Consider the following 13,690-nt stretch of genomic DNA (forward strand, 5'->3'; position numbering starts at 1 on the left):
ATGTTAGCTTGCAAATTATGCCCAAGAACATAATTTATTATGCCATATGTCTTACTAACAAGCAACAATGCCTCTAACCACAGGTCACGTACGAAAAATAATGCCCCGTTTAAGGCATTCCACTCCACTGAAGGTGTGGAGCGGAAAATGAAAATAAATACGGCCTTTTAAAATGTAAATGTTCCAGCGATTTCATTCCGTCAACCCCTTAGAACACAGCAAGAGCTAAACTCAGGTGTTTGCAAGTAATTTTATTTAAAACGGAGAGAGCTGCCTTCAGCCAGTGTTTTCTGTTGTACTGACATGAGAGTCAAGGCTCCGAGCTCTCGGTCTGCGAACTACATCACTAAGCCTCTTTTAAAAGCATTTAAATAAAATCAGTCCAGCGACTGTACACAATGTAAACAGATTATCATTTTAAAGAGCTAAGCGCATATGAGCTGTTTTATGTGGTTTACGGATGAGCTTCGGGGCTGGCGTTTCTTCGTCCGTGTTCACAAAACTACATATTTTAAAGGCATTAAAATAAATAAAAAAAAAAAAAAAACACTTCAGCGATTGAACAATAATAGTAGATTAGTGTATTTAAAACGTTAAAATGCTTGCTTATTTGTGCTGCATTTTTGTGGAAACGAATAAGCTAGTAAAGACTGTTTCATATGGTCTCATCGTTTGAACCACGTTAGTTCAACAAAGTACGGCTGTTGTTAAAGACCTCACCAACTAATAACTTATGCTATTTAACTGATTAGAGTTCTCAAAAAAATGCAACTGTATTGAACATATAATCACTCATTTAATATTTTTTGTTCCCTGTCATTTCGCTGTATTTTCTGTTTGATTTAGCACAGGTTCCCTCTTACGTCATACTCCAAAAGTTCCCTTAGGCATTTGTGCGCATGCGCACTACTCATAAAGGGTGATTTAATAGAGGACGCACAAAAATACAGATTAAAATCATTTATATTTAGGTTAAATATAAGATATGACTTGTAGTGCATGTTAGCTTGCAAATTATGCCCAAGAACATAATTTATTATGCCATATGTCTTACTAACAAGCAACAATGCCTCTAACCACAGGTCACGTACGAAAAATAATGCCCCGTTTAAGGCATTCCACTCCACTGAAGGTGTGGAGCGGAAAATGAAAATAAATACGGCCTTTTAAAATTTAAATGTTCCAGCGATTTCATTCCGTCAACCCCTTAGAACACAGCAAGAGCTAAACTCAGGTGTTTGCAAGTAATTTTATTTAAAACGGAGAGAGCTGCCTTCAGCCAGTGTTTTCTGTTGTACTGACATGAGAGTCAAGGCTCCGAGCTCTCGGTCTGCGAACTACATCACTAAGCCTCTTTTAAAAGCATTTAAATAAAAACAGTCCAGCGACTGTACACAATGTAAACAGATTATCATTTTAAAGAGCTAAGCGCATACGAGCTGTTTTATGTGGTTTACGGATGAGCTTCGGGGCTGGCGTTTCTTCGTCCGTGTTCACAAAACTACATATTTTAAAGGCATTAAAATAAATAAATAATAAAAAAAAAAACACTTCAGCGATTGAACAATAATAGTAGATTAGTGTATTTAAAACGTTAAAATGCTTGCTTATTTGTGCTGCATTTTTGTGGAAACGAATAAGCTAGTAAAGACTGTTTCATATGGTCTCATCGTTTGAACCACGTTAGTTCAACAAAGTACGGCTGTTGTTAAAGACCTCACCAACTAATAACTTATGCTATTTAACTGATTAGAGTTCTCAAAAAAATGCAACTGTATTGAACATATAATCACTCATTTAATATTTTTTGTTCCCTGTCATTTCGCTGTATTTTCTGTTTGATTTAGCACAGGTTCCCTCTTACGTCATACTCAGAAAGTTCCCTTAGGCATTTGTGCGCATGCGCACTACTCATAAAGGGTGATTTAATAGAGGACGCACAAAAATACAGATTAAAATCATTTATATTTAGGTTAAATATAAGATATGACTTGTAGTGCATGTTAGCTTGCAAATTATGCCCAAGAACATAATTTATTATGCCATATGTCTTACTAACAAGCAACAATGCCTCTAACCACAGGTCACGTACGAAAAATAATGCCCCGTTTAAGGCATATCCACTGAAGGTGTGGAGCTGAAAATGAAAATAAATACGGCCTTTTAAAATTTAAATGTTCCAGCGATTTCATTCCGTCAACCCCTTAGAACACAGCAAGAGCTAAACTCAGGTGTTTGCAAGTAGTTTTATTTAAAACGGAGAGAGCTGCCTTCAGCCAGTGTTTTCTGTTGTACTGACATGAGAGTCAAGGCTCCGAGCTCTCGGTCTGCGAACTACATCACTAAGCCTCTTTTAAAAGCATTTAAATAAAAACAGTCCAGCGACTGTACACAATGTAAACAGATTATCATTTTAAAGAGCTAAGCGCATATGAGCTGTTTTATGTGGTTTACGGATGAGCTTCGTGGCTGGCGTTTCTTCGTCCGTGTTCACAAAACTATATATTTTAAAGGCATTAAAAAAAAAACACTTCAGCGATTGAACAATAATAGATTAGTGTATTTAAAACGTTAAAATGCTTTCTTATTTGTGCTGCATTTTTGTGGAAACGAATAAGCTAGTAAAGACTGTTTCATATGGTCTCATCGTTTGAACCACGTTAGTTCAACAAAGTACGGCTGTTGTTAAAGACCTCACCAACTAATAACTTATGCTATTTAACTGATTAGAGTTCTCAAAAAAATGCAACTGTATTGAACATATAATCACTCATTTAATATTTTTTGTTCCCTGTCATTTCGCTGTATTTTCTGTTTGATTTAGCACAGGTTCCCTCTTACGTCATACTCCGAAAGTTCCCTTAGGCATTTGTGCGCATGCGCACTACTCATAAAGGGTGATTTAATAGAGGACGCACAAAAATACAGATTTAAATCATTTATATTTAGGTTAAATATAAGATATGACTTGTAGTGCATGTTAGCTTGCAAATTATGCCCAAGAACATAATTTATTTTGCCATATGTCTTACTAACAAGCAACAATGCCTCTAACCACAGGTCACGTACGAAAAATAATGCCCCGTTTAAGGCATTCCACTCCACTGAAGGTGTGGAGCTGAAAATGAAAATAAATACGGCCTTTTAAAATTTAAATATTCCAGCGATTTCATTCCGTCAACCCCTTAGAACACAGCAAGAGCTAAACTCAGGTGTTTGCAAGTAGTTTTATTTAAAACGGAGAGAGCTGCCTTCAGCCAGTGTTTTCTGTTGTACTGACATGAGAGTCAAGGCTCCGAGCTCTCGGTCTGCGAACTACATCACTAAGCCTCTTTTAAAAGCATTTAAATAAAAACAGTCCAGCGACTGTACACAATGTAAACAGATTATCATTTTAAAGAGCTAAGCGCATATGAGCTGTTTTATGTGGTTTACGGATGAGCTTCGGGGCTGGCGTTTCTTCGTCCGTGTTCACAAAACTACATATTTTAAAAGCATTAAAAAAAAAAAAACACTTCAGCGATTGAACAATAATAGTAGATTAGTGTATTTAAAACGTTAAAATGCTTGCTTATTTGTGCTGCATTTTTGTGGAAACGAATAAGCTAGTAAAGACTGTTTCATATGGTCTCATCGTTTGAACCACGTTAGTTCAACAAAGTACGGCTGTTGTTAAAGACCTCACCAACTAATAACTTATGCTATTTAACTGATTAGAGTTCTCAAAAAAATGCAACTGTATTGAACATATAATCACTCATTTAATATTTTTTGTTCCCTGTCATTTCGCTGTATTTTCTGTTTGATTTAGCACAGGTTCCCTCTTACGTCATACTCCGAAAGTTCCCTTAGGCATTTGTGCGCATGCGCACTACTCATAAAGGGTGATTTAATAGAGGACGCACAAAAATACAGATTAAAATCATTTATATTTAGGTTAAATATAAGATATGACTTGTAGTGCATGTTAGCTTGCAAATTATGCCCAAGAACATAATTTATTATGCCATATGTCTTACTAACAAGCAACAATGCCTCTAACCACAGGTCACGTACGAAAAATAATGCCCCGTTTAAGGCATTCCACTCCACTGAAGGTGTGGAGCTGAAAATGAAAATAAATACGGCCTTTTAAAATTTAAATGTTCCAGCGATTTCATTCCGTCAACCCCTTAGAACACAGCAAGAGCTAAACTCAGGTGTTTGCAAGTAGTTTTATTTAAAACGGAGAGAGCTGCCTTCAGCCAGTGTTTTCTGTTGTACTGACATGAGAGTCAAGGCTCCGAGCTCTCGGTCTGCGAACTACATCACTAAGCCTCTTTTAAAAGCATTTAAATAAAAACAGTCCAGCGACTGTACACAATGTAAACAGATTATCATTTTAAAGAGCTAAGCGCATATGAGCTGTTTTATGTGGTTTACGGATGAGCTTCGGGGCTGGCGTTTCTTCGTCCGTGTTCACAAAACTACATATTTTAAAGGCATTAAAATAAATAAATAAAAAAAAAAACACTTCAGCGATTGAACAATAATAGTAGATTAGTGTATTTAAAACGTTAAAATGCTTGCTTATTTGTGCTGCATTTTTGTGGAAACGAATAAGCTAGTAAAGACTGTTTCATATGGTCTCATCGTTTGAACCACGTTAGTTCAACAAAGTACGGCTGTTGTTAAAGACCTCACCAACTAATAACTTATGCTATTTAACTGATTAGAGTTCTCAAAAAAAATGCAACTGTATTGAACATATAATCACTCATTTAATATTTTTTGTTCCCTGTCATTTCGCTGTATTTTCTGTTTGATTTAGCACAGGTTCCCTCTTACGTCATACTCCGAAAGCTCCCTTAGGCATTTGTGCGCATGCGCACTACTCATAAAGGGTGATTTAATAGAGGACGCACAAAAATACAGATTAAAATCATTTATATTTAGGTTAAATATAAGATATGACTTGTAGAGCATGTTAGCTTGCAAATTATGCCCAAGAACATAATTTATTATGCCATATGTCTTACTAACAAGCAACAATGCCTCTAACCACAGGTCACGTACGAAAAATAATGCCCCGTTTAAGGCATATCCACTGAAGGTGTGGAGCTGAAAATGAAAATAAATACGGCCTTTTAAAATTTAAATGTTCCAGCGATTTCATTCCGTCAACCCCTTAGAACACAGCAAGAGCTAAACTCAGGTGTTTGCAAGTAGTTTTATTTAAAACGTAGAGAGCTGCCTTCAGCCAGTGTTTTCTGTTGTACTGACATGAGAGTCAAGGCTCCGAGCTCTCGGTCTGCGAACTACATCACTAAGCCTCTTTTAAAAGCATTTAAATAAAAACAGTCCAGCGACTGTACACAATGTAAACAGATTATCATTTTAAAGAGCTAAGCGCATATGAGCTGTTTTATGTGGTTTACGGATGAGCTTCGTGGCTGGCGTTTCTTCGTCCGTGTTCACAAAACTATGTATTTTAAAGGCATTAAAAAAAAAAAAAAAAAAAAAAAATTCAGCGATTGAACAATAATAGTAGGTTAGTGTATTTAAAACGTTAAAATGCTTGCTTATTTGTGCTGCATTTTTGTGGAAACGAATAAGCTAGTAAAGACTGTTTCATATGGTCTCATCGTTTGAACCACGTTAGTTCAACAAAGTACGGCTGTTGTTAAAGACCTCACCAACTAATAACTTATGCTATTTAACTGATTAGAGTTCTCAAAAAAATGCAACTGTATTGAACATATAATCACTCATTTAATATTTTTTGTTCCCTGTCATTTCGCTGTATTTTCTGTTTGATTTAGCACAGGTTCCCTCTTACGTCATACTCCGAAAGTTCCCTTAGGCATTTGTGCGCATGCGCACTACTCATAAAGGGTGATTTAATAGAGGATGCACAAAAATACAGCTTAAAATCATTTATATTTAGGTTAAATATAAGATATGACTTGTAGTGCATGTTAGCTTGCAAATTATGCCCAAGAACATAATTTATTATGCCATATGTCTTACTAACAAGCAACAATGCCTCTAACCACAGGTCACGTACGAAAAATAATGCCCCGTTTAAGGCATTCCACTCCACTGAAGGTGTGGAGCTGAAAATGAAAATAAATACGGCCTTTTAAAATTTAAATGTTCCAGCGATTTCATTCCGTCAACCCCTTAGAACACAGCAAGAGCTAAACTCAGGTGTTTGCAAGTAGTTTTATTTAAAACGGAGAGAGCTGCCTTCAGCCAGTGTTTTCTGTTGTACTGACATGAGAGTCAAGGCTCCGAGCTCTCGGTCTGCGAACTACATCACTAAGCCTCTTTTAAAAGCATTTAAATAAAAACAGTCCAGGGACTGTACACAATGTAAACAGATTATCATTTTAAAGAGCTAAGCGCATATGAGCTGTTTTATGTGGTTTACGGATGAGCTTCGGGGCTGGCGTTTCTTCGTCCGTGTTCACAAAACTATATATTTTAAAGGCATTAAAAAAAAAAACACTTCAGCGATTGAACAATAATAGTAGATTAGTGTATTTAAAACGTTAAAATGCTTGCTTATTTGTGCTGCATTTTTGTGGAAACGAATAAGCTAGTAAAGACTGTTTCATATGGTCTCATCGTTTGAACCACGTTAGTTCAACAAAGTACGGCTGTTGTTAAAGACCTCACCAACTAATAACTTATGCTATTTAACTGATTAGAGTTCTCAAAAAAATGCAACTGTATTGAACATATAATCACTCATTTAATATTTTTTGTTCCCTGTCATTTCGCTGTATTTTCTGTTTGATTTAGCACAGGTTCCCTCTTACGTCATACTCGAAAGTTCCCTTAGGCATTTGTGCGCATGCGCACTACTCATAAAGGGTGATTTAATAGAGGACGCACAAAAATACAGATTAGAATCATTTATATTTAGGTTAAATATAAGATATGACTTGTAGTGCATGTTAGCTTGCAAATTATGCCCAAGAACATAATTTATTATGCCATATGTCTTACTAACAAGCAACAATGCCTCTAACCACAGGTCACGTACGAAAAATAATGCCCCGTTTAAGGCATTCCACTCCACTGAAGGTGTGGAGCTGAAAATGAAAATAAATACGGCCTTTTAAAATTTAAATGTTCCAGCGATTTCATTCCGTCAACCCCTTAGAACACAGCAAGAGCTAAACTCAGGTGTTTGCAAGTAGTTTTATTTAAAACGGAGAGAGCTGCCTTCAGCCAGTGTTTTCTGTTGTACTGACATGAGAGTCAAGGCTCCGAGCTCTCGGTCTGCGAACTACATCACTAAGCCTCTTTTAAAAGCATTTAAATAAAAACAGTCCAGCGACTGTACACAATGTAAACAGATTATCATTTTAAAGAGCTAAGCGCATATGAGCTGTTTTATGTGGTTTACGGATGAGCTTCGGGCCTGGCGTTTCTTCGTCCGTGTTCACAAAACTACATATTTTAAAGGCATTAAAATAAATAAATAATAAAAAAAACACTTCAGCGATTGAACAATAATAGTAGATTAGTGTATTTAAAACGTTAAAATGCTTGCTTATTTGTGCTGCATTTTTGTGGAAACGAATAAGCTAGTAAAGACTGTTTCATATGGTCTCATCGTTTGAACCACGTTAGTTCAACAAAGTACGGCTGTTGTTAAAGACCTCACCAACTAATAACTTATGCTATTTAACTGATTAGAGTTCTCAAAAAAATGCAACTGTATTGAACATATAATCACTCATTTAATATTTTTTGTTCCCTGTCATTTCGCTGTATTTTCTGTTTGATTTAGCACAGGTTCCCTCTTACGTCATACTCCGAAAGTTCCCTTAGGCATTTGTGCGCATGCGCACTACTCATAAAGGGTGATTTAATAGAGGACGCACAAAAATACAGATTAAAATCATTTATATTTAGGTTAAATATAAGATATGACTTGTAGTGCATGTTAGCTTGCAAATTATGCCCAAGAACATAATTTATTATGCCATATGTCTTACTAACAAGCAACAATGCCTCTAACCACAGGTCACGTACGAAAAATAATGCCCCGTTTTAGACATATCCACTGAAGGTGTGGAGCGGAAAATGAAAATAAATACGGCCTTTTAAAATGTAAATGTTCCAGCGATTTCATTCCGTCAACCCCTTAGAACACAGCAAGAGCTAAACTCAGGTGTTTGCAAGTAATTTTATTTAAAACGGAGAGAGCTGCCTTCAGCCAGTGTTTTCTGTTGTACTGACATGAGAGTCAAGGCTCCGAGCTCTCGGTCTGCGAACTACATCACTAAGCCTCTTTTAAAAGCATTTAAATAAAAACAGTCCAGCGACTGTACACAATGTAAACAGATTATCATTTTAAAGAGCTAAGCGCATATGAGCTGTTTTATGTGGTTTACGGATGAGCTTCGGGGCTGGCGTTTCTTCGTCCGTGTTCACAAAACTACATATTTTAAAGGCATTAAAATAAATAAATAATAAAAAAAACACTTCAGCGATTGAACAATAATAGTAGATTAGTGTATTTAAAACGTTAAAATGCTTGCTTATTTGTGCTGCATTTTTGTGGAAACGAATAAGCTAGTAAAGACTGTTTCATATGGTCTCATCGTTTGAACCACGTTAGTTCAACAAAGTACGGCTGTTGTTAAAGACCTCACCAACTAATAACTTATGCTATTTAACTGATTAGAGTTCTCAAAAAAATGCAACTGTATTGAACATATAATCACTCATTTAATATTTTTTGTTCCCTGTCATTTCGCTGTATTTTCTGTTTGATTTAGCACAGGTTCCCTCTTACGTCATACTCCGAAAGTTCCCTTAGGCATTTGTGCGCATGCGCACTACTCATAAAGGGTGATTTAATAGAGGACGCACAAAAATACAGATTAAAATCATTTATATTTAGGTTAAATATAAGATATGACTTGTAGTGCATGTTAGCTTGCAAATTATGCCCAAGAACATAATTTATTTTGCCATATGTCTTACTAACAAGCAACAATGCCTCTAACCACAGGTCACGTACGAAAAATAATGCCCCGTTTAAGGCATTCCACTCCACTGAAGGTGTGGAGCTGAAAATGAAAATAAATACGGCCTTTTAAAATTTAAATATTCCAGCGATTTCATTCCGTCAACCCCTTAGAACACAGCAAGAGCTAAACTCAGGTGTTTGCAAGTAGTTTTATTTAAAACGGAGAGAGCTGCCTTCAGCCAGTGTTTTCTGTTGTACTGACATGAGAGTCAAGGCTCCGAGCTCTCGGTCTGCGAACTACATCACTAAGCCTCTTTTAAAAGCATTTAAATAAAAACAGTCCAGCGACTGTACACAATGTAAACAGATTATCATTTTAAAGAGCTAAGCGCATATGAGCTGTTTTATGTGGTTTACGGATGAGCTTCGGGGCTGGCGTTTCTTCGTCCGTGTTCACAAAACTACATATTTTAAAAGCATTAAAAAAAAAAAAAAACACTTCAGCGATTGAACAATAATAGTAGATTAGTGTATTTAAAACGTTAAAATGCTTGCTTATTTGTGCTGCATTTTTGTGGAAACGAATAAGCTAGTAAAGACTGTTTCATATGGTCTCATCGTTTGAACCACGTTAGTTCAACAAAGTACGGCTGTTGTTAAAGACCTCACCAACTAATAACTTATGCTATTTAACTGATTAGAGTTCTCAAAAAAATGCAACTGTATTGAACATATAATCACTCATTTAATATTTTTTGTTCCCTGTCATTTCGCTGTATTTTCTGTTTGATTTAGCACAGGTTCCCTCTTACGTCATACTCAGAAAGTTCCCTTAGGCATTTGTGCGCATGCGCACTACTCATAAAGGGTGATTTAATAGAGGACGCACAAAAATACAGATCAAAATCATTTATATTTAGGTTAAATATAAGATATGACTTGTAGTGCATGTTAGCTTGCAAATTATGCCCAAGAACATAATTTATTATGCCATATGTCTTACTAACAAGCAACAATGCCTCTAACCACAGGTCACGTACGAAAAATAATGCCCCGTTTAAGGCATTCCACTCCACTGAAGGTGTGGAGCGGAAAATGAAAATAAATACGGCCTTTTAAAATTTAAATGTTCCAGCGATTTCATTCCGTCAACCCCTTAGAACACAGCAAGAGCTAAACTCAGGTGTTTGCAAGTAATTTTATTTAAAACGGAGAGAGCTGCCTTCAGCCAGTGTTTTCTGTTGTACTGACATGAGAGTCAAGGCTCCGAGCTCTCGGTCTGCGAACTACATCACTAAGCCTCTTTTAAAAGCATTTAAATAAAAACAGTCCAGCGACTGTACACAATGTAAACAGATTATCATTTTAAAGAGCTAAGCGCATATGAGCTGTTTTATGTGGTTTACGGATGAGCTTCGGGGCTGGCGTTTCTTCGTCCGTGTTCACAAAACTACATATTTTAAAGGCATTAAAATAAATAAATAAATAAAAAAACACTTCAGCGATTGAACAATAATAGTAGATTAGTGTATTTAAAACGTTAAAATGCTTGCTTATTTGTGCTGCATTTTTGTGGAAACGAATAAGTTAGTAAAGACTGTTTCATATGGTCTCATCGTTTGAACCACGTTAGTTCAACAAAGTACGGCTGTTGTTAAAGACCTCACCAACTAATAACTTATGCTATTTAACTGATTAGAGTTCTCAAAAAAAATGCAACTGTATTGAACATATAATCACTCATTTAATATTTTTTGTTCCCTGTCATTTCGCTGTATTTTCTGTTTGATTTAGCACAGGTTCCCTCTTACGTCATACTCCGAAAGCTCCCTTAGGCATTTGTGCGCATGCGCACTACTCATAAAGGGTGATTTAATAGAGGACGCACAAAAATACAGATTAAAATCATTTATATTTAGGTTAAATATAAGATATGACTTGTAGAGCATGTTAGCTTGCAAATTATGCCCAAGAACATAATTTATTATGCCATATGTCTTACTAACAAGCAACAATGCCTCTAACCACAGGTCACGTACGAAAAATAATGCCCCGTTTAAGGCATATCCACTGAAGGTGTGGAGCTGAAAATGAAAATAAATACGGCCTTTTAAAATTTAAATGTTCCAGCGATTTCATTCCGTCAACCCCTTAGAACACAGCAAGAGCTAAACTCAGGTGTTTGCAAGTAGTTTTATTTAAAACGGAGAGAGCTGCCTTCAGCCAGTGTTTTCTGTTGTACTGACATGAGAGTCAAGGCTCCGAGCTCTCGGTCTGCGAACTACATCACTAAGCCTCTTTTAAAAGCATTTAAATAAAAACAGTCCAGCGACTGTACACAATGTAAACAGATTATCATTTTAAAGAGCTAAGCGCATATGAGCTGTTTTATGTGGTTTACGGATGAGCTTCGTGGCTGGCGTTTCTTCGTCCGTGTTCACAAAACTATATATTTTAAAGGCATTAAAAAAAAAAAAAAAAAAAAAAATTCAGCGATTGAACAATAATAGTAGATTAGTGTATTTAAAACGTTAAAATGCTTGCTTATTTGTGCTGCATTTTTGTGGAAACGAATAAGCTAGTAAAGACTGTTTCATATGGTCTCATCGTTTGAACCACGTTAGTTCAACAAAGTACGGCTGTTGTTAAAGACCTCACCAACTAATAACTTATGCTATTTAACTGATTAGAGTTCTCAAAAAAATGCAACTGTATTGAACATATAATCACTCATTTAATATTTTTTGTTCCCTGTCATTTCGCTGTATTTTCTGTTTGATTTAGCACAGGTTCCCTCTTACGTCATACTCCGAAAGTTCCCTTAGGCATTTGTGCGCATGCGCACTACTCATAAAGGGTGATTTAATAGAGGACGCACAAAAATACAGATTAAAATCATTTATATTTAGGTTAAATATAAGATATGACTTGTAGTGCATGTTAGCTTGCAAATTATGCCCAAGAACATAATTTATTATGCCATATGTCTTACTAACAAGCAACAATGCCTCTAACCACAGGTCACGTACGAAAAATAATGCCCCGTTTAAGGCATTCCACTCCACTGAAGGTGTGGAGCTGAAAATGAAAATAAATACGGCCTTTTAAAATTTAAATGTTCCAGCGATTTCATTCCGTCAACCCCTTAGAACACAGCAAGAGCTAAACTCAGGTGTTTGCAAGTAGTTTTATTTAAAACGGAGAGAGCTGCCTTCAGCCAGTGTTTTCTGTTGTACTGACATGAGAGTCAAGGCTCCGAGCTCTCGGTCTGCGAACTGGGGTGGTCGTTATTCTTGCAACTGCAGTCCGGGGCGTGTGTCTTTACGGGTCGATCTGTGTAGGGCTGCTGCTGGTGTGTCTTCTTTAAATAGCTCACTCTTGACTTCAGCTTTCGCTTACGGCCATACCACCCTGAGCACGCCCGATCTCGTCCGATCTCGGAAGCTAAGCAGGGTCGGGCCTGGTTAGTACTTGGATGGGAGACCGCCTGGGAATACCAGGTGCTGTAAGCTCTTGCTTTTCCTACACTCCTCAACTAATACACTAACACATGACTCAGAATTATTGCTTGTTCCCTTTAACATTTTAAACTGATTGCTTCATTTATTTTCTTTCATTTTGTTTTCTCTGGAATTTCTTTCTGCTTACAGTGTTGCAAAGGATATATTCTTCCTTTCTCCTCCAGGGGGCGATCGAGAGACCTTTTCTCTGCAGTAAATCTCTCAAGCACTTCATACACTACCAGTCAAAAGTTTTTGGACAGTAAGATTTGTAATGTTTTTTTTTTTTTTTTTTTTTAAAGGAACTCTCTTCTGCATTTATTTGATCCAAAATACCACAAAAGCAGTAATATTCTGAAATACTTTTACCTTTTAAGGTAATTTGTAAAATATTTTTTTAATTTTAAAATAATATTCTTTTTGAATATATTTTAATATATCAATATAAAATGTAATTGATTCTTGTGATTTCATTCATTTCATTTTAATATGCTGATTTGCTGTTCAAGAAACATTTATTATTATTAATATCTATATTTAAAATAGTTGAGTACATGTTCAGGATTCTTTGATGAATAGAAAGATCCAAAGATCAGCATGATGAATGTATTTATCATCATGTTTTATTAATTGAAAGCATCCTTGCTAAATAAAACTGTATTTTTCTATAAACATTTTTTTTCTTACAGTTCAAAAACTTTTGACTTGTATAAAGTGCTTAGAGATTTACTGTAGAGAAAAGGTCTCTCGATCGCCCCCTGGAGGAGAAAGGAAGAATATGTTCTTTGCAACACTGTAAGCAGAAAGAAATCACAAAGAAAATAAATAAAGCAATCAGTTAAAAATGATAAAGGGAACAAGCAATAAGTCATGTGTAAGTGTATTAGCTGAGGAGTGTATGTTAATGGTCACATGACACGCAAGAAAAACAAACAAACAAACAAACAAACAAACAAACTTTTTTTTTACATTTGATTTGAATAATTACATTATAATTATGTATTATTATTATTTTGGTTATTTTGACACGATTTAAACTGCAATATGACATTTCATTCAAGCGCTCAAATCCTTAAGCTTAAAAAATTCTGTATATCATTTATTTTGGTGGTATACTGTTGAAATGCAGTAAACTTCTTCTGTTCACAAAATTTTGAAACGTATGCAGCTGTGTATATAAACAAAGTGAAACCAGCACACATTGTGTTCTCAAAACCCT

General features: G+C 35.9%; 1 non-coding gene across 1 annotated transcript; it reads left to right on the forward strand.

Annotated features, from left to right (window-relative positions):
* The first annotated feature begins 12,364 nt into the window (after positions 1-12,364).
* On the forward strand, positions 12,365-12,483 carry LOC141285498 (5S ribosomal RNA). The gene has a single exon (XR_012338628.1). It is a non-coding gene; the product is annotated as a 5S ribosomal RNA (ribosomal RNA).
* The last annotated feature ends 1,207 nt before the right edge of the window (positions 12,484-13,690 follow it).

Source organism: Garra rufa, chromosome 14 (genome assembly GCF_049309525.1).
Source record: "Garra rufa chromosome 14, GarRuf1.0, whole genome shotgun sequence".
Classification (NCBI taxonomy): domain Eukaryota; kingdom Metazoa; phylum Chordata; class Actinopteri; order Cypriniformes; family Cyprinidae; genus Garra; species Garra rufa.